Here is a 20500-nt window from a genome sequence, read left to right on the forward strand (position 1 = left end):
AACCTGGCTTGGATCCCTTGTTGTGTCCTGGAAATGAAACTTGCTTTTACTGGCTTTGACACAGATACTTGACTTAATTCCTGTAATTTTGTTGCTGTTGGGGTGCCTTTTTTTCTATTTTTTTCCACTTCAACATTTTAAGTTAACCTAATTAAGTGAGCTCTGACAAATTAAAGCCATGCCAATCTGGCAGGGATGCCATGCAGCTGACACAGACTGTGTTGTTTGTAGGCTGAGGTGGGCAGATTGATTGTTCTGAGCAGAGTTCTTGGTATCTCAAAGCACCAGGAATCATCCCACCTACTCTGTGTCTGCAGGCTGATCAGACTGACAGACTGGGAGATGAATTTGCAAGTTTTTGAAAGGCACTATTTTAACAGTTCAGAGCTATTACTCTGGGCTGTACAGTAGATTATTCACAGCCACCCATTCCATATAAAGATAGTGATTTAAAAGTTATATCCAAGCTATGATGTATATTTTAACTTGTCCTTTTTTCTGGCCATTGTTTGTTGTACATTTTTTTTTTCATGAAAATACGGTCAGAATTCTGTACCCCAGGATGGGGTTTTGTGTGTGTTCTCTTTAATAAATTTTGTCTCATTTTTAAACTTTTATTTTTTTTATTTAAAAAAAAAAAATTCCCACCTGAGAATTCACTAATTTTTAGAGCTGTCCTATAACCTTCTGTCTTAGCTCACAAACTGTACTGTTACTAAGCTGATTTTCCTATTTGGATTAAATACTTCTTTAAAAAGAGGTTAGACCCTGTGTGTTTGTTTTGACCTGAGGCCTCTCTGGATAACTGTGTTTTAACCCAAGGCATATCACTGGCTGTGTTGGAGGTGTACCAGATAATCTTAACTTCTATAGAGTAATTGAATTATGAAGCAAACCTTGCTAATAGCAATTTGTCATGCTGTTTGCCCTCGTTGTTTCTGAATTTTAAACTCTAGATTGAAGTTGACTATGGATTTTTTTATTTTTTTTTGCATCTAGTACAAGAGTGTTTTTCCCTGTCTTCATTTTGTACAAAAGTCACAGACAAATCCTTCCTGATATATCCACGCTACCTTTGTCTTGCAAACAAAGAGAAGCGTGAGTTCATGGGTGTGTACAAGCCACTGCCTGTATCTCCATTAAAGCATGGGTTTGGTTAGAAGAAATGCCTCCACCCTGAGGAAAGGAGTCTCATTTCTTGTTTTCTTCCCTTCCTTTGTCCTTTTATTGTGCTTTACTGTGTATCAGCAAGGCTGCAGGGATTGCCTATTGATTGGGTCCCATGTGGCTTCTCATTATAATCCATAGAAACCCATTATAAAGGGATTGCAGAGATCCAGGGGATGGGGAAGTGGAGCTGGACAGCATCCTGGACCTGCAGGTTGACCACAGACATCTCAGAATGAAATTCTAAAACTGCAGTGTGGTTTGGAGCTGGCCAGAAGAGTGCAAATAAATATTTCATGGATACTTTATCTACTCAAATTATGGTTTTATTGGGAAGGCTTTTGCGGTCTGGAGAGTTCTGTTAAATTTGTGGGTTTAGCCTTTTTCAAAGAGGATATGGATGTTTCAGCATTAAATCTGTTCTATGAAAAAAATGTGGTGCCTCACTCTCGTCTGAAGGTGCCATAAAAGAGAATTATGGTCTCCTAAATGGAATCTCCTCACTTTGGAGGACAGCAATAATTTAACTGATGTTTTACTTTGCTAATCCTGTGGCAATGCTTGTTGAATTAGCTGAAACCTTTCAGAAAAAATGAGCAACCAGACAAACAGATACTATTTCATGATCTGAAGTTTCCAGGTTAGACTAAATTGTCTTGTCAAAATACTTTTTCCTGGATAGGGGAAAGCACTTCCAATTCCTATTTGTGGCTCTTGACAATTTTTTTCCTAAATTTGAAGTGGTAGAGGTGTGGATTACTTTCTTTCATTTAAGTTCTTTACTTAGCAATGGTATTTTAGTTGGCTTTAGATATGAACATAGCAAATCCTGCATGTACCATGTGAACTGCCAGGAGATTTGTCAATTTTTATGTAGAGATTGCTGTTACATTATAGAAAGATTTCTTCATAATATTTCCCATTGCACAGAAAAAGTATTTTTCCTAATCTTTGTAAATCTGATAAAACATGGACTCATTAAAATTACATTTTAATTTTTTATTTGAGTACTGAGCAAACCAGAAGACTGGATGAAAAATGCCAGACATAGAGATCAAAGGAGGACATATATCCCCACAAAAACATTATGGCCAATAGATTGTAAGGATGTGGGTTTTTTCTTCTGGAAAAGCAGTGCAGAATATGTTACTGACTGTAGGCATAAGGATTTGATAAAAACTGCTCTAGTCTAATTAAGTTTGACTTAGAACAGTCGGGGTGAATGTGGCTGGAGTACTCATTACTCCTTTTGGGTCCTCAGTGCCAGAGCCTGTCTGCCTGTGGGTGGAGGGAACAGGGCATGGAGCAAGCAAGGTCCTTTCCTGTGCTGTGCCTGTCACAGCAGCCTCTCCTTTGTGCTGGAGATCTGTCACTTGGAAACCACGAGTGTGCCAGGTCTCCATTTTTGGTGAACTGCAGGGTGTGGAGGAAGTGTCACTGATGTAATGTTTGCTCCAGCAGTGCTGGGGGTTCCTCTTGACTTGCTGTACAAGTGCTCTGGGACACTGCTGTCACCCTTCAACCCCACAAGTGGGTTTTGCTGCTGTCTGTGTTTCTCTCTTCTCCCTTCCCATATATGTAGAATTTTTTTGTCTTTTTCTATTTTTTTGTCTTTTTCTATTTTTTTGTCTTTTTCTATTTTTTTGTCTTTTTCTATTTTTTGTCTTTTTCTATTTTTTTGTCTTTTTCTATTTTTTTTCTTTTTCTATTTTTTTTCTTTTTCTATTTTTTTTTCTTTTTCTATTTTTTTTTCTCTTTTCTTCTTTTTTTCCTCTCTGGGGAAGCCTGTACTAGGAGAGAAGCTTGGCAGGAGATGGTGTGCTCTGTGTCACACCACTGGCTGTGCTTTACTGTAACAAGCAGCTTGAGTACAGAGGAGAGAAGCTGGTCAAACAGAAGTGCTGAGACTTTTCACTGCCATCAATAATACAAGAACAGAGCTCAGGCACTCACACTGGCTGATTACACTGATCACTGCTTGTTGCTTGATAAGAATATAAAGTGTGCGAGAGGGGAAGGTGTTTCTAAAACTGGTCGCTGATACAGGCCTTTCCTGGCTTGGAAAAATAGCTTTGAAGGCACTAAGGGTACAGAAACTAACTTGGTGGAGACTTTACTTTGTTACTTCTCAGTCTGTGAATGCCCATTTTCAGTGTGGCTGAGAATAGAGCACAAAGCTCCCACCATATCCAGACTCACAGAACTTGTGTAGATTACAGATTAAGGAGGTTTATCTGCAGTTTGTGAAGGGGAGCAATACCTGATGTGTTCAGAGTGGCAGCCAGTTGCTTTGCTTATTGACATCAGCTACGCTACAAGGAAGAGGATTATAATTAATCAGCTGGTGTATCCACTAGGAAAACACAGATTTCTGCTTTCAGAGGATCTGTGTGGTCTTCCTCTGATGTTTAAAACATTTCCCACAACACACAACCCTAAGACTTGCGACTCTTAAGATTTTCGGGCATCTCAGTGATTGCAGTGGAGGATGAAGTCGGCAGTGTTTTCTTCCACTTGGTGTCAGCATTGTTCTCTTTCACTTCAGAGCTGTTACGTGCTTTGAACATAACCCTTTAATATGTTCTGAGCACCTATCTTAAAATTAGGTATTACATTTCTATTTTTGTAATGTGTCAGAACATCAGCCTGTTCCTTCCTCAGATAATTAACTGATATCAGAGAGGCATGAAGGAAGGGTATGAATTCACCTCCAAACCATTATGAAGTGCAAGTCTTTTTTTATTTTATACTGTGTCACCTTTCTTACCTCAGCAGGACTGCCAATAAAATCTCTTCAGCTTTTGTATTCCTTTTCTTTGGTGAACACGGACTATTTGACTTGTTTGCTGCTGATCGGGGCTTTTTGGAAAAAACAACGTCAGATGTGAAGTCTTTGATAGGAAAATCAGCCCTTGGGAAATTAAAAGTATTTGTACTGAAGGGATTATTATATACAAGCATCAAAATATTTTAGCTTTTTAACTTGTCTTTGGTTATAAGAGTAGCAGGGGAAGAAAGACATTATTTTAAACCCTTTGTGAAGTTGGAAATGTTTCAGAAAGGCAGGCAAGAAATGTACGATGAAATACAAACTTAAAAAAAAAAATCACCGTAAAAAAAAAAATCCAGCTTTTTCTTTAGCTGTAGTTAGTTGTAGTTACAGAGCTGTGCAACAGTGAATATAATGGGCATATTCTGAATTCAGAGTTTCCCCTCAAGCTGCCTCTCCCCCACCCGGCAATTCCTAGACTGCTTTGTTCCTCTCTAATTAGTTTATTTCACCTACTCTAGCAAATATGCAAACATCCTTAAGCACTTAAACAACACAAATTGAGAGAAGAATAGGGCTAGCACTTGCATGTAGAAGGGCTTGGCTGAATCTTGAAAGGACATTAGCATGTTATAGCCTAACGCAGTTTTACTCTCTCCCAGTTTATTTGGGTTTTTGCTGTACAGCGGAGGCAGCGGTATTTAATTTGTTTGCTTCAAGTAAAAATGAAAATGTATGTGCATGAGTCAGCATTTCTGCTGCATAGTTTCCAGATCTATGAAACTAAATGCTGGGTACCTTTTTATTTTCCTATGGAAAGGAAAGGATGAAATAAACCTGTAATAAAAGTACAAATGTAATTGAGCCAAAACCATGAGAAACAAAAGGAAATGTATGGCAAAGCTGTGTGCTACACCTGTTCCCCAGGGTTCGTGGTTAGAACAGTTTAGTCCTAGTTGTCTTGATTTACTGGTACATCTTCTTAAAAAAAATATTTGTGGGAGAAAAAGGGGAGGAATAAGTTGAAAAAGACCATTTTTAGTTTAAGCAAAGATTGCTGCAGTTTGGATTTGCATGCATGGGTTGGTTTCTGTGGCTGGTAATTTAGATGGATGCTTGAAGCTGAGGTTCTGTCAGCACCCTTAATCCTGACCTTTGAATTTCCACTGACTATCTGCTTTAATTAGATGTTGCCCTATTCCCAGGGGACTGCAGATGTGCACACAAGGATTCTGGCTGGTAAAGAAATACTAGTGTGGGCTTTAGGCTGTTCTGCCAAGTGCTGGGGCAGTCAGCTGTGCCTGGAGAGGGTCATGTTAAAGGATGCTGCTCAGGACTGAGCTTTTCTCTAAGCTATTAGGACAAGGAAGTACTTGAGGGGTTGCTGCTGTTTCATCCAACGTTGCTTCCAGTATGCAACTGGAACTTTGCCTGGGAGTTGCTGGTGTCATTGGGGTGCATGTGAGCACAGCTGTAGGAGCTCAGCTTTTGATTATGTCTTACACGTGGGAAGCTGGGCAGAGCAGGGAGCCAAATCTACAGCTTAAAACTGACCTCCCCCCCACCTTGCCCTCGGAGTGGCCGAGAGATGCAGAGGTTTGCCAAGATGAGAACTGCTGGGACCTCTGCCTGGCATAGGCAGGAGACAGGCCTGGGTGCTGGGTCAGGGAAAGATTGACCCCTGAGCAAACCCTGCAGGCAGGGGAATGTAAAGCTACAGAAGATAAGTATGTGGGTTCAAGTAGAGAAGGACAGAAGATGTCATAGGGAGTTCTTTATGGACCTTGAGCTCTGCAGGTTTAGGATTTTTGTGTGTGTTATTCATATTCTTTTACCCTCCAACAAAGACATAATGCTGATGGGACTACCCTGAAAGAAAAAATATATTAGTTTAAAGAAAATGAAAAAAAAGAAAACAAACCAGAAAGGAACATTTTGGTCTACCACAGTCTACTCAATGGCTTTAGTATTTTCATGGAGTTGTGGTGGAAATCAAGTGAAGAAATTGTAATTTAGAAGCCTTTACCTGATAAATTTCAGTTCTCTGCTTTCTCATTTGATTTTCAAACTCTCTGGGAATTCCATGGATAGCTTTGGGCTTCATTAGTCAATACAAGAGGACCATGCAGCAATAACAGAGAGTGAGCTGGATTTGCTATAGGCAGCACACTAACTCAAAACCATGCAGTACCTATAGAATATGTTTATCTTTTGCATATTTTCATTAGGAAAGTATAGCAAGCAATCTACTGCTTAATTGCAAGAAATGATGGAGAAACAAAATATTTCCTTGGTTAAATGTCTGAGCTGCTGCTTTACTTCTCTTCCAACTGTTGCTTTCATATCCTTAAATGATTAGTCTAATTCCTACCTGTTCTGCTGATCATTTATATTCCATGATACCTTCCATGCTTAACCAAAATGCTGTTTGGGGTGGAGGGTGGGAGAAGAGGAAGATACACTCTGTTTAAACTTAATATTAAAATGTCTACAGCCAATCTAGATCCATGCAATTGTTATTCTTTATGAAGTCTGTTTGTTTCTAAATTCCACATAGCAAAACAGGGAGAAGATTAATTCATTTGTATGCTTAAAATTCACAGATATGCTGTTTCTAAAAGTGTGCTTAGGGATCTGCTAACCACAATTTTTAAAAAGGAAAAAAGAAAACCCACACCAAACACCCAACTTGGCAAAGCTTTGCTCTGATTTCTGTTTTTAAACCCTTTGCTAATATCTGAAACACATATTTCTAAGTTTTTCTGTGTTTTTCTCCAGTGAAGCCTGCTTTATTTCTTTAAAGTAGAGAAGTTATATTGAATCAAAATCAAAGAAAAAAAAAAAGACCTTTATGTGCAGAAAAGGAGGGCAGCATTTTTTATATTCTTATTAAGCTGTCTCTCCTGAGAAGCTTGGCACTGCCACAGCCACTCTTTTCTCTCAAGAAAAGAAACTCTTCAGAGTGGGATGTGGTAACTTCAATTAAAGGACAGGTCAGCTCCTAAGAATACTGAGGGGAATGATGGATCTCTTCAACTTCTTCCCACTTAATAGGTTCTACAATGTGTAATCTTTCCCTCTTTGAAATTTTTATATAGCTTTGGATTTCTTTTTTTGGTTGAAATTAATTTTAGAGTTGAAGGCTGCTACTGTCCCTTCATGGTCATCAATTGTGGCTTTTCAATTAGTTGAAAGGGAGAAAAAAATTAGTAATGAAAAACAGAAGAATAAATTAACTCTTGGATAACAACTTACACTTCAATGAAGAAGTTGAGAGCGGTGTCCTCATCTCACCCTGTTGCAGCTTTTCCACTCTGAACAAAATATTAATTCTGGAAACTGCTACAAAGTCTTTAGGTGTTCCCTTTTCCTTTTTCCCTTTTGACTCCTCTACCAATTTCTTTTTCTTTGAAACACTGTTGTTACAAAGTAGAACAAAGTCATGGCATTAGAGAGTCTTTATTTCTGGTTCTTCGTTAAATTAAAGCCAATGGGAAGAAATTTTCACTACTCCAACTCACTTCACACTTTTGAAACTATTGGCTCTCAGTCTAATATGACACTAAAGCAAGGAGAAATCACCTATGTATAGATTAGATATTGTACTGATAGAGGTGATGTAAATTGCTTCTCACAGAGAGGGATGGGAAGGTTTCTTCCCTACCTCAATGCTTCTCAGCCTGCTTCTCTAGGTCTTGTTGTAGAATTTGACTTTTTGTTTTGTTTTGTTTTGACTATTTGTTTGTTTGGTTTTCCTCTGGAAGGGAAAACGTTGCAGAAAATCCCAGTGGATTTCATGCTCTTCATTGGGTCTCAGTTGTTTTGGGTAGAGAATAAGGGCCTTAGCCCAAATGTTAGAAGCCATCAATGGATCAGTTACTTCTGTTATCACCTCTACTGTGATTGGTGAAGCCAGTTTTGTGTCTGGAATGTTCTTGTGGAAAGGAGAGTACTGTTCCTGAACCAGAGTACTTTCAAGACATTTTATGAGATGAAGTATTTAACTAATGGCAGAGAATCATAGAATGGCTTGGGTTTGAAAGGACCTTAACGATCATCTTGTTCCAACCCCTGGTCATGGGCAGGGACACCTTCCACTAGACCAGGTTGCTCAGAGCCTCGTGCAACCAGGCCTTGAACATTTCCAGGGATTCACAACTTCTCTGGACAACCTGTTTCAGTGTCTCACCACCCTCATAGTAAAGAATTTCTTCCTACTATTTATCTAAACCTACTCTCTTTCAGTGTAAAACCATTCCCCCTTGTCCTATCACTACATGTCCTTGTGAATAGTCCCTCTCCATCTTTCTTGTAGGCTCCCTCCAGGTACTGGAAGGCCTCAATTAGGTCACCTTGAAGCCTTCTCTTGACAAAAAAATGTCGAGTTACTGTTCTCTTCTCCTCTGCACGTACAACAGGCAAATTCCCACCATAGCAGGAGCAGATCACAGGTTCCATTGTGAAGATCATTAAGGTTAGGAAAAACCTCCAAGGTCATGGAGTCCAGCCTCTAATAATGCTCTTCCAGTCTTATTACTCTAGGTGCTGCTTATTACTATCGTGGACAGGTTGGAATCTCTTCAGTGAAGTGGAACATGTATTTTAATTACATAACAGCACCCTCTTGGCATTTTCACAGGGTATCTGCATTCTTTCCTCCAATAGGCAACAAGTCAACCAGTTCCAACCAAAAAAGTTCACCATACAAGTAAAACTATCAAGGGTTTGAAGGCACGGTTGGGTCAGGTGAGAGGTGTGTGTTGTTCCTTAGAAATCCTTGGAACAAATTGTGAATTAACCTTGGGTTTGGTGGATTCACCAAACAGTAGTGAAGCAGGGGTGATGCTGCACTTCTTTCATTAGTCTGCTGCTAACAGACACTGTGCAGGACAGCCCAGTGCTGTGCAGAGGGGCCACTGCTCTGTGTTTCTCAGCAGGCTGGATTGGGTTAAATATGTATTCCTGAATGTGTTATGCATGTATCAGTTGTTTTTAAATGATGAAATACAAAAAGTTCAGAGCAACTGACTGCACTAGGGATGTGGCCAGGAATCTCTTTCATGTACTGTTTTATTTTATTTTAAAGTAAGGTGGACAGGAGTTCAAAAGGGTGACTGCAGTTTCAACTGAACCTTTGAATAAAGGCTCTAAAGTGCCAGGAAAAATAGTGGATGAGGCTTTTTAAATGTTGTCTTTCTTACTGAAGAGAGTATTAAAATAAAATTAAAGGAAAAAGAAAAAAAAGGCCTGTAGTGCTTACAAAATTCTTCTTAATCTTGCCCTCTCTCTTTTGGAGACTTAAAACCTGATCTGAGGCGTAATCCAGAAAAACATATCAAGTGGATTTGTTCATAAGCGTACAGTGTGTTGACATCAGCAAACTCTTACTATGGCTGTCATGTTCCCTATCCTGAAGGCTCCTTCTAATCTTCTGGCAGCATTCAAGTTCAGTGCTTTCCATTTTGATTGAATTAATTAGTGGGGTTTAGATGATTCCCCGATTCTGAAATTGTCAGAATTTTTATGGCAGGGTGTTTTTAAAGGCTATTTTTGCCCTACTTAATAACAAGTAGGACATCTGAATGCATTTCTGCATTGTTTAAATTGAAAATACGTGGCCCATTTGGCAGCAGAGAAAATGATAATTGAGAGCTATATTTACGTACTTATCTTGCCTTTAAGTTAATCTCCCGTTACTAGTCTTGAGCCTTTCCGGTTGCCATAGAAACTGCCACGGCCTCCAACTGTGCCTCTCCCAAGACTTAATTGCATTCTGAGTTTCATAGGCTCCCTATTAACCACAGCACTGGCAGACACAAGCACGTTCCAGAATGAGTTGAATTAATGGTTCAGTATGATGTATGCATTTCTTAATATTATGTTTCCATATCCTTTTTCAAATTTTTCTTTACCAGCTGGTTAAGCTCATCTGTAACATCTAGTGATACCACAGGGATGGATTTTCTCTGTTTGCTGCCGCTATATTTGACGTTTTCCAGTCTTTGATGCCATCAAAGTAGCTGCAAGAGTCATTAGTTTTAAGGACCACTTTTTTCCCCCTTAGAGAAATCAGATTATTCATGAGCTACCTTAGTTTTTCTGTGATTTCTTCTTCACTTTGTGAAGGAAGCATCGAAGTGCATACCTGCTGTCTCAGTAGCTCTGGTAAGCTTTTGCTGACTCAGTGCTCTTAACCACAGGACTTTTGCTTGATCAGTGTGGGTCAAAGATGGGCAACTTTTCAGTCAGGCCTGTTTTGAGGCAGGAAATATCAATTCATCAAGGTAGAAACTGAGTATGTCTATATGCAAGGTTTGATAAGGTTTTTCTGGGGAGTATTTATTATATCCTTGATGAAATTTCACATAAAAACTGGGCTGATAATGTGTTGCATTCAACTAGTACAATAAAATCTCAGAGATTTGTTTTCCCACTTGGTTCTCAGCACAACAGTGCTGTCAGTGCAAATACACTGTCCTTACAGATGCCATTGTGCTTTCAGTGAGGATGAACACTGGGAATCAATGGTTAATATCACTTGGTGTTCAATGGATTTAAGTTCAGAACTTCATAATTGAAAAACAATCACCACTGTTCTCCAGATGCACAAAAAGAGGACAGAAAAAGTATCCCAAGAGAAGGAAGAGAGCAAGCACTATGTGCATTTCCACCTCCTCTTAAGCTCTCTGTCTCAGCTCTGCTTTCCTTGTGCCCAGTGGGTAAGAGACGGAGAATAGGACAGACAACCTTTGTGCACTGTTGCTCTCAGATCTGGGATGTTTCTGTACTTGTGTTAATGCAGACCCAAAGATGTATTTTTGTTCTCATTAGAAAACACCCCAAAACTTTTGAAGGAACAAAGTCAGACTGATGCTTAGAAACAGGGCAAAGCAAGGATTTCACCAACATGTCACTTTAAAGTCTTCATGCACTTTAAGTCGTCTTTTTAGACACTGAGCTTCCAAAGACAGCTTAAATATATCCATTACAACTTTCAAAGTTTTCAAATGTCCTTTAAAATCAGACCCTTTGTGTTTATGCTTTTCATGTGGTTCACTTTTTTCCCCCTAGTTTGTCATTCTCCATATGTGCTACATTTCTTGAATTGTGTATTGATGGTCCCCCATAAAACTCTTTGTAATTAAGTCAAGTAAGCCAAGGTAGCTTGTCTGGCCTCAGCCTTACTGCCAGTATTTTTCTGTGAATTCGTGTGTTAATTTTAGCTCTTTCAACAAAAAAGAGGAATTGGGAAAAGAAGAATTTATGACAACATCGTCAGGATTAATTTAAAAGAGTGAAGAGAGTTTTCTAGCATTCCCCCCATCCCCATTCTCTTTTTTCTCAGATGCTTTTTCATTACCTACCTATTTCACAGTTCTTGCCACAGTGCAGTGCACAGTCTGTCTCAGAACTGAAATCTCTTCCACACCATCTCAGCTTTCCTTTTTAACTGCTCTGTGAGCTTGCATGTTAAAGGGAGCTGAGCTGGATTTCCCTGCCAGCTCTGCTCAAGTTACATTTCCTGGATTGCCCTACAGAATGTCAACATATATTCTCAAAATCTGTGCGTGCTGGAAACCTTCCTCAAACATTCTAAAAACACTTACTTCGGGAGGGGATTCGTTTGGATTTGAATATAAAATCAGTATTGTTTGTTGGCTTCTTGTCATTCCTGAGAAGCCAAAGAGTTGCCATGTCTCCAAGTTGTCTGTCTCCATGAGCTATTTTCCAGGCCATGACAGCACTTTATTTGCAGAAAGCATTGTTTGCAATGTCTCTGTAGATGTTCAGAACAAAGAGCTTGCCCAACAACTGGACAGCTCAACGTGTGAGTGTGTGGGGGGCTTGACACCAATTACATACAGTTGATAGCAACCTCAAAATAGAGAAAAGACTCATTAAAGGTTTGAGATGTGCCAATAGCAGCTTGTTTTACTCTCGTGTATTGCAAAACCTTTTTTACACAAGCCCTAATTTCTTATGATTTCTGTAGTTTATAGTATTTTTAGTCTCTTCCCATAGTTGATGTTTTCTTGGTCGACTTTTCTACAGGCACATGGCATCTTTGGAATAGAGGCAGATGGATGTTTAGGGTATCCCTGGGGCCACATTAGCTCAGTTCTGCTTAGGGAATGCAACACTTTGTTGCAGAGAGGCACTTACTGTTGTACTTTGCTTCTCCTGCTTTGCCAAAACTTGTCTTCAGGTACCTATTGCTCATCCTTCCTTCCCTTCCCCAGCCTGTGGGAGAAAGCTGCCACACAACCAGCTGTTGTAGACTACCCAGAGGTGAGCAGAAAGTAGGGATGCTGCTTCTTTACAGCCTTTGTGCACCTATTTGTCAGATGAGATGTAATGCTGCCCCGGGATGTTTGTGTTGGAAACCTTGCTGTTTGTTTGTGTTGGAAACCTTGCTGTTTCTGGGAACAGGGAAGATAAACAATGCAAGCTGCTGGCAAAAGTCAGGCAATGAGATTTAAGCTAGGTTGCTGAGTGGACAGTGGAAAGATTAAACCTTGTAACTGACTTGTAACTTTGGTTTCATCTCCTTCCTTTGTTCCTCAGTATAAGAAAAGGTGGAGTGAAACTTGATCATAAAGAGAGTTCTGAATAAGTAGGGGCTCTGTTGAAGTGGGTCGTACATGTCTCAGGCAAATATTCCTACTGAAATAAGGAGAAGCACTGGGAATGGGGTGCACAGGTAGGGACAGGTCGTTCAGCAGTTCTTCTCTTGAGTTTGTATACTTTTTTTTTGAGTTTGTTTAGAGCACTCGATACAGATTTCCTCTAGCACATCCTGAGCAAAATTGAAGATAACTCTGATATAAAATGTGGGTAGAATGTAGGCTCTGTGGGCCTAAACTTTTAAAATCCTTGGGATACAGACCTACTGATTACTTTCAATGTGATTTATGTCTCTTTACCGCCCATTTGTTCCTCCAGAATCAATCCCCGAAGAAATTTCTACATTCTGTTTTAACCCTGCTCACCTCAGAGGCCACTTAGCAGAAGGGTTTCACCTGTCTGTTAACTAAATTGGTCATTTTGTATGTCCTTGCATGGCATGCTAGGGAAATGAGCATGGACTCTATTAATACTCTTCTTATGTAAACAGAACCAATTTTACTCAGTTCTGCAGCTAATGAAGCACTGTGGGAACAAGACAAGCAGAAGCTTGGGAATTACTCTACAAGGAAGAATCTCAGTGTTTCTTGGCAAAAGCTGCTCATGCTCTAGGCTTGCATGGTAAGAGCCAACAGTAACAAGGTCTTGTTCTGAACAGGAGTTTAAATAAACAGAATTTTTCTGCCTTTCTTTGAAAGCTCACACACAGAAATCCATGTTTATTTCAAAGAAGGCTTAATTTTCATCTAGTTACAGGCAGATACCCAATTTTGAGGAGGGGTTATAATGAAAGAAAAGAGTAGTTGGAGTCCCAGCTGTGGACTTACGGAAAATTCTCTTTTCTTTATTTACTTCCAAATACTGACAGAATGGAAATAATTTTTTCTCAGTTCACTGTCTGTTGATCTCCTTAATATAGACAGAGAAAACCAAAAGGCATAAGGTGACTTACTCAGCAATAATTGAATTACCAGCATCAGTTGCTGTCAAAGTCTTATTACAATAGCTACAGGGATAGCTGAAGTGTTGTAGATGGTCATACAGAGAATACCCTTCTGGGGGGTGATGGAGAAGGCTGTAATGGAGGCATTAGATGGTGTTAGATTTACAATGCCTTAACTTTTAGATGCCCTTTAAATTTTTTCCTGCATGTATACATTGAACTAATACATTAAATGAGAACTTGTGGTTGGAAGGTCAGTATCTGCAATGCTGTGCCGCGTGCAGGTGAACACACAGCCTCATGCATCCATCTCCCTGATAATTCCCTGATGCACACTGATGCAGGAATGTGGGGAACTCTGTCAATGGCTTCCTAGCTGGGCTGAACACTGATAGCTTTGGGAATGTGATATCAGCACCAGAGGTTCTGTCTGTCAAGCTGCAACCAGCATTTATGCCACTTGATGCTCTGTCTCAGGAGATGCTGCCTCAAAGGTGTCTTCGATTTCTAAAGACTGCCTCTGGCTGAGTAATATTTCAGTGTAAAGATAACATCGTCAGAGATAAAAATAAGGAAAAGATGAATGATCCTGTTTATTCTTGAGTCATTACTGTTTGTTTTCCCTACGCTGGAAGATATGGTTAAGAAGAATTTCAGAACATAATCTTGCACACTAAAAACTGCTGCAGAGCTGGCAGGAACTGATACAAGAGAGGACAGGACGCTGCCTTAAATCCTTCTCCTTTGTGCATTATTCTTGCCCTTCCTTCATGAAATCCTATCTTCAGCCATCTCTGTCTTTCTGTTTTAATAACATGGTGAACTATGAATCTCAAACTCACAGGAAAAATGTGACCCAGTGTATCTTTGCAGTGCAGATGAAAAGCAGGAGCCTGTTTCTCTTGGCCTGTGTTTTTCAATTGCCAGTTCTCAATATGTCTTAATGTTATCAGCAGAAATATTAATAGGAAACAAAGGAATTACTACTGAATGCATTGATCTGCACAATTAGTCTTCAAATAAATCAGGATACATGCTCAATCTTTTGTATTCAGCACACGCTGCAACAGTTGATGTGCAACAAGGTCATTTGCTGAGGCTTGTATCAGTAAAGGAGATACGAATCTCCAGAACAAAACTGAAAGAAATTTAGTATCATATATGCAGCACCAGTGACAAAAATGAGCCATTTATTCCCAGGTCCAAAAGTAAATTTATAAAGCTCTCTATTAACTTGTTTTCTGGATCCAAACATAATAAAATGCAACCCATCATTTGCTAACTGCTTAGAATTGCACCTGACCACATGAAAGATGTTCTGAAGTCTTGGAAAAGCCTATAAGAATATGAAAAGGACCAAAAGAGCACAAAAAAACCCTCGATAATAAAACTATTTAAACCAATAACTTTTAAAATAATTGAGGAGGCATTTAAATTAAGAAATAGTCTCGATTCCTATTTCCTGGGAATGTGCACTGTGCAAGGAAATAGAAGGTAATTATGCTAAGAAGACCTGTGGTAAAATCTTTAATTATAATCATTCAGAAAAAAGTTAATTAAAAGCACATCTTTAATGTAGCAGAATGGTTTTCCCTACATGCCACCATTTGGGACTGCTCTCTTCTGCCCTCTCTGTTATTTAACTTAAATAGTAACAAATAGCTGTGAATGTAGTTCTAATTTTCTCTTATCTGCTGAACAAGGGCATGTGTTCCAACAGGGTTTGTACAGAAGGCTGTAGTGTTTTCTTTTGGCAGGAAAAGAAATAATCTCTCTCACTCTTTATTATTGTGGAAAGAAGTTCAAAAAGTAACTGCAAAATTTGAATTTATAAGCTTCTTGGGAGTTAGCTTTTAGCCTTTTTGCTCCTGTTTTCCACCACGAAGCAGATCAGGTGTTCTGGGAACTACCAATATCCCTGTTGATGGTCAGTCTGCTGAGACAACTTGCTCTATAAGCTACTGGTCTGGCACTGCACTCACAACAGCTGCCACCTGTCCTGAGATCCCTGGGATGTGATGTTTGGCCACAGAAATTATGTAAGGACATAGGGGGTGGGGGTGGAGATGTACATGCAGCTGTGCAGTTGAAGTCTAGTGATGAAGGTGGTTTCAAATGCCTGGCAGGTTAAAACTGCTTTTCTTTCAAGAGAGAACTTTGGTGGCATTGCCTGCCTGCACGGAGAGCACTGTCAGGCCTTTTGTTAATTAACCATGGTTTATGAAGGAGAGCAGAGAGGATTTTTCTTGGATTTTTTCCAGGAGTGACTTAAGAGTTTCTCAAAAGGTGGAAAGGTTGACAGACATAACAATGCCTTAAAAAATCTGTGGGGTTACAATATACTCCTATCCCAGACTCTTTTTTATGTGTTGTGTCCATGCCCAAATACTGTAGGTTTTGGTGTTTGGTGGGTTTTTATTTTTTAAGCAATCAAAATTGTTTCCAAAGCATTTCTATGTCCCTTTCCCAGACTAGGTTGCGCTAAATTATTACTAACAGGGGTATTGTTTCATTTAGCTACAGACTTCCCAAATTAGAGTTTATCCTACTGTGTTCAAAAACAAATCAGCCCTGACACTGATGCAGTTGTTCTTGTTTCTGGCTCACAAAAAAACAGACTGGTAGTGAAATGCATCCTCATTCTGCTCCTTGCCCCCAAAAACTCAGTGCCAATGAGCACAATAAGACAATAAATCGATTCTGAAGCTTATAGGTGAGATATTAGCGTGAGCTTTTAAAAACAGACTAAAAGAGAAGGGTTAGAACTCCTGCATCTTCAAAATATTTGTCTATCTGGCATGTCGAGTGCCAGAACAATTGTGTGCTGTGAGCCAATGTGTCAGTGGCAATTTGAGGTAGGTGGGAAGCTGACTTTCAGGCCAGCTTGAACAGTAAGTTAACAGGACAGGTTTTATTTTAAAGCTATTGTGCACTTTAAAGCTTCCCATTAGAAGTCTGTGAAGAGCCAATCAATGAATTTTATCGGGGAAAGTAAACCCTCTAAAGATGCTTTCTGAGCACTACAATGAAGTGCTCATGTTGCAGGTCTGAGTTTGGGCAGGGAGGAAGGAACCAATAGTATAGGTAACATATCTAAACTGAGGTTTTAGTATGCATCAAACATTTAAAAAATTGGAAAAATGTTATAGAGAAATATAATCATGGTAATTATAAAGCCTTTTTTAGGAGTTTAGTGTTTCTCACCCAGCTCACATGCATCAGTGTAAAGAAATGCTGAGTTCACAGTTATATCAGCTTCAGGAGTTGATAATACAGTGAGTGATTGTCTGGTTTTTTTCAGCTCTCTAAGTGAAATTTTTCAAGTTAAAATAATTGTTTCTGTTAAAGGAATAAACATTTAAAAATTTTGGCATGCAGGAGTTTTCACAAACTTTGCACATATTAAAAATAACAATATTACATTACATTTTTATCAACTGAGATAACCTTAGGCTACAACAAATTGCTATTCTAGAAAAGCTGGACTAAACTGTTCTGGCCATAGAATGAGAGAGAAAACACAGTCAAAACTTAACACTTCTGTCTCTACTAATTTTCAATATTCTGTACAATAGATCCACTAATAAATTTTGAGATTAAAGACATAACTGATTGAGATAGTGAATACTTAAATATCTTCTATTTCATGATATGTTTGTACTACTCCATTTCTATCATAGGTTTGGGTCTTTTTAGTAAAATTATATTTTTCAAAATTAAATATATTTCTTAAGGGTAAAATCATGGATAGCTCAGAATCTCCTAGGTGCCTTTTGAAAGGTGAATTCTCAACAGCAAATGGCACACTAATATTTCGTCCTGGTTAAAATGCAGATAAAATGTTGCAATTAGTAAGGGTATAGGTTACAGTTGTAAGATATACCTCACTTCTTTCATATTAAAATAATTCAGTTAAAAATCTTGCTGGTTCACCATGGTGCCATGGCCAATTTATTTTGTACATTCTGGATGTTACATGACCTCAGATTATTAAATGGCTATCAAACATATTAATGAAATAGCTTTCAAAGAGCATAGTAAATCTAATCATCTATAACAGTGTTACTGGGTACTACAATATAATTTCAAAAAAAAGGAAAGTGAGGTTTATAGTGATTCTGGCATGTCACATACTCAGAGAAGATGCATATATTAAAAATACATAAATTAATACATATATGGTTGAGGTCTGTTCATATTTTGAATGCAAATTCTAGCTCCTAGTTCTTGGAAGTGTCAAAATAGCTGGAGCATAACTGAACCAAACGATGTCAGATATTGGCTCAGATTTGCTGTACCTGTAAGAAACCCATTTTATTTTCTGCCAGTATCAGGTGGTCTCTCAAAAGTTATGTTCCAATAAAGTATCACATAGGTGTGATCACAGTGGTTCATTTTGCTGTGAATTTTCAGAAACTGTTTCAGCAATGTGTGCAACCTTTCTTTGAGACTTGGTGTTATACCTTCTCTCCCAACAGTGCTTTTATATTTACTTTCTTTTAATAGGAGGCCAGAAAAATATATATCACAGTAAAGTTTAGCAGAAAAAATTTTAAATGTTAGGTCCAAAACACCATGGGGAAGATGCTGGGTTATGGGGGTGTGTATTTTTGAAAATACTGTCTTATCTCTAAATATTCCTGCCACTGGAGAGGATGACTTTGGGGCTACAAGCTGGATTTTTTTGTATTAGTAGATTCTGGAAAAAAGTGCCTTCAATGGCAACATTAAAAGCAATAGTATATTCTCTACCCACCTTCTGCCACATCATCAGAAATGGGAGATCCTTCTTGGAGAAATGTGCATGGATGAAGAATGCTTTTAAATGGAGCAAATGATGGGAAACTTGCAGAAATGCTGAAGAGACACTTTAATTCACAGGAGACTCTCCCAAACTTCTCTAGAATTAAAACTCCTGACTCCTTTTAATATTTCTTTCCTGGTAATTGAACAGGGGTAGGTAAAGCCATTAGCATGCAACCTTCAGATCAAAAATGACCCCTTAGTACTTATTTAATGACTTGCATTTTCCAGGGAGCTTGGAAATGTCACTTGAAATATCACTTAGAAAACTTGTGGTTATAGAAAGTGTGAAAGTTTTATTATGTACTGCCTCATTGTACTGATTGACATGAACCTTTTACATTGCAGTTTCTCTGCTTTAAATAGTACTGTAAAACCAATGTCCTCTCTTTGGCATATTTTACCCTCCATTCAAACATCAGTTTGGTTAAGTGCAATATCTTTGTGAACCATCCTGGCCTGGCTATTAGTGGAAGAAGCCAAAAAATGCAGAGCCAAAACCTAGCTTTAAAATGGAAAGAAAAAAGTATTATTGTGTCTGTTTGTGTTTATCAGGTACATGATGTTGTTTTTTTTGCTGTTCTCCTTTTCTGTGGCTCCAGACTGCTTAGATGGATTTTAAATTTTGAATGAGTTGTTAATTAGAGCAATTTCTTACGCTAACTAACTGCAAAGATCCCTGGAGAAATCTGTTCTTCTGCAGAAATCTATGTGAGATTAAAAAACAGTTATGTATGCTTTAGGTACAGTGACATAAACTGTGAAGCTGTGTGTGCTATGCTTTGTTCATAGCTTCTACAGAGAGTTTATTTTCCTTGTTTATATTGTAAAGTTCAGGAAGAAAACAGTGCCCCTTGTTGAAACGGTTCCAGTGAAGATCGTGAAATAATTAAAAGCTGATCAGAAACCACAAATAATGCTGACTCTTAAACCTACAGTCACTGCAGGGATAGAGGGAGGCCTGGGTTCAATTCCCAGATGTTTAACAAAATATTGGAGCGATAAATAAGCAGAATAAAATAAGACAGCTGTATGGGATGGGCTGAAATGCACTAACCCCCTGAAGTCTGCAGTGGTTAGGGGGCACTCCCGGGGAGATGTGGGAATTGAACCTTTCCCATCCTGAGTGAGAACTGCAGCCACAGAGCTCTGGGAACTGGCTGATTTAGGATTGTGGAATAACTCAAGACAGCAGACACTTCAGGAGTTCCCAGCCATCAGCTCAGCAGGAGTTTTCCTTGTCCCAGGGTGTCTGCAGTGTTCAGGCAGGTGTGCTGGCCGGTAAATCCAGCAAATGGCAGCGCTGAAAAGTGAGAACTGGTACATTTGGGGATCAGGATTGAAAAATTGCAATTCCTTATTTACAGTCAGGAAATTTATAGTGAAGCTGGAATTTATATGCATGTATTGGGGCAGTAGAGCAAAGAATGAAAGTGAAAAGGCTTGGGGTTCCCGGTGGGCATTCTCACGTGCTAAACCATTGATCTGAGAGCTCTTGAGCTCATCATCTTCCTTTTCAGCTGAGCATTGTTACTGTCAGGGATGTAAATGAACGGAAATCGTGTAGTTCAGCACTATGCATGAAATTCTTCTTGGCAGGCACTAACTGCTTTGTGTGTGTGCACGATTTAGGTCTTGCTTTATTTAACAAGGCATTTCAGCGCTTGCCAGCCTACTTAGCAAGTGCTTAGCACATTGAAGTTCTTGGAATTAAGCACATGTGCGTTTCCCTGACTCGGGACTAAATAAGAAGTTTTGCATTTTCATGGTAATTATTCTAAGATTACTTGAGGCTTGAGTTAATAGAAGGTTACTTGATCACTTTTTGTGCATGACAAGTTCCTCGTGGCTAGCTCTGATTAGGTAAGTAGTGGCTGTTTAGTTACTATATGATAACTACATGACAGATGTAATTGGAATAGCACTTTTCTGTCTATACTACAAACTGGTGAATATTTGTAATTACCTAATTTTCTAGGTCAGGCTATAGCACTGAGGCAGGAAAAAATTACAAGAAACAAAAGGATGAAAAGTGAATAGGGTATCAAAACTGGAATAGTTTTTCCAGTTTCCAATTACATCGCTAACTGTCCGGGGTCCAGATAACACAGGATGTGATTCAAATTCACTCTGAAATTAAAATAGCACCACTGAGGTCTTTCAAAGTGAAAACTTTGTTTAGTCTTAAATGG

Source organism: Neopelma chrysocephalum, unplaced genomic scaffold (genome assembly GCF_003984885.1).
Source record: "Neopelma chrysocephalum unplaced genomic scaffold, ASM398488v2 Primary Assembly neopelma1_96, whole genome shotgun sequence".
NCBI lineage: Eukaryota > Metazoa > Chordata > Aves > Passeriformes > Pipridae > Neopelma > Neopelma chrysocephalum.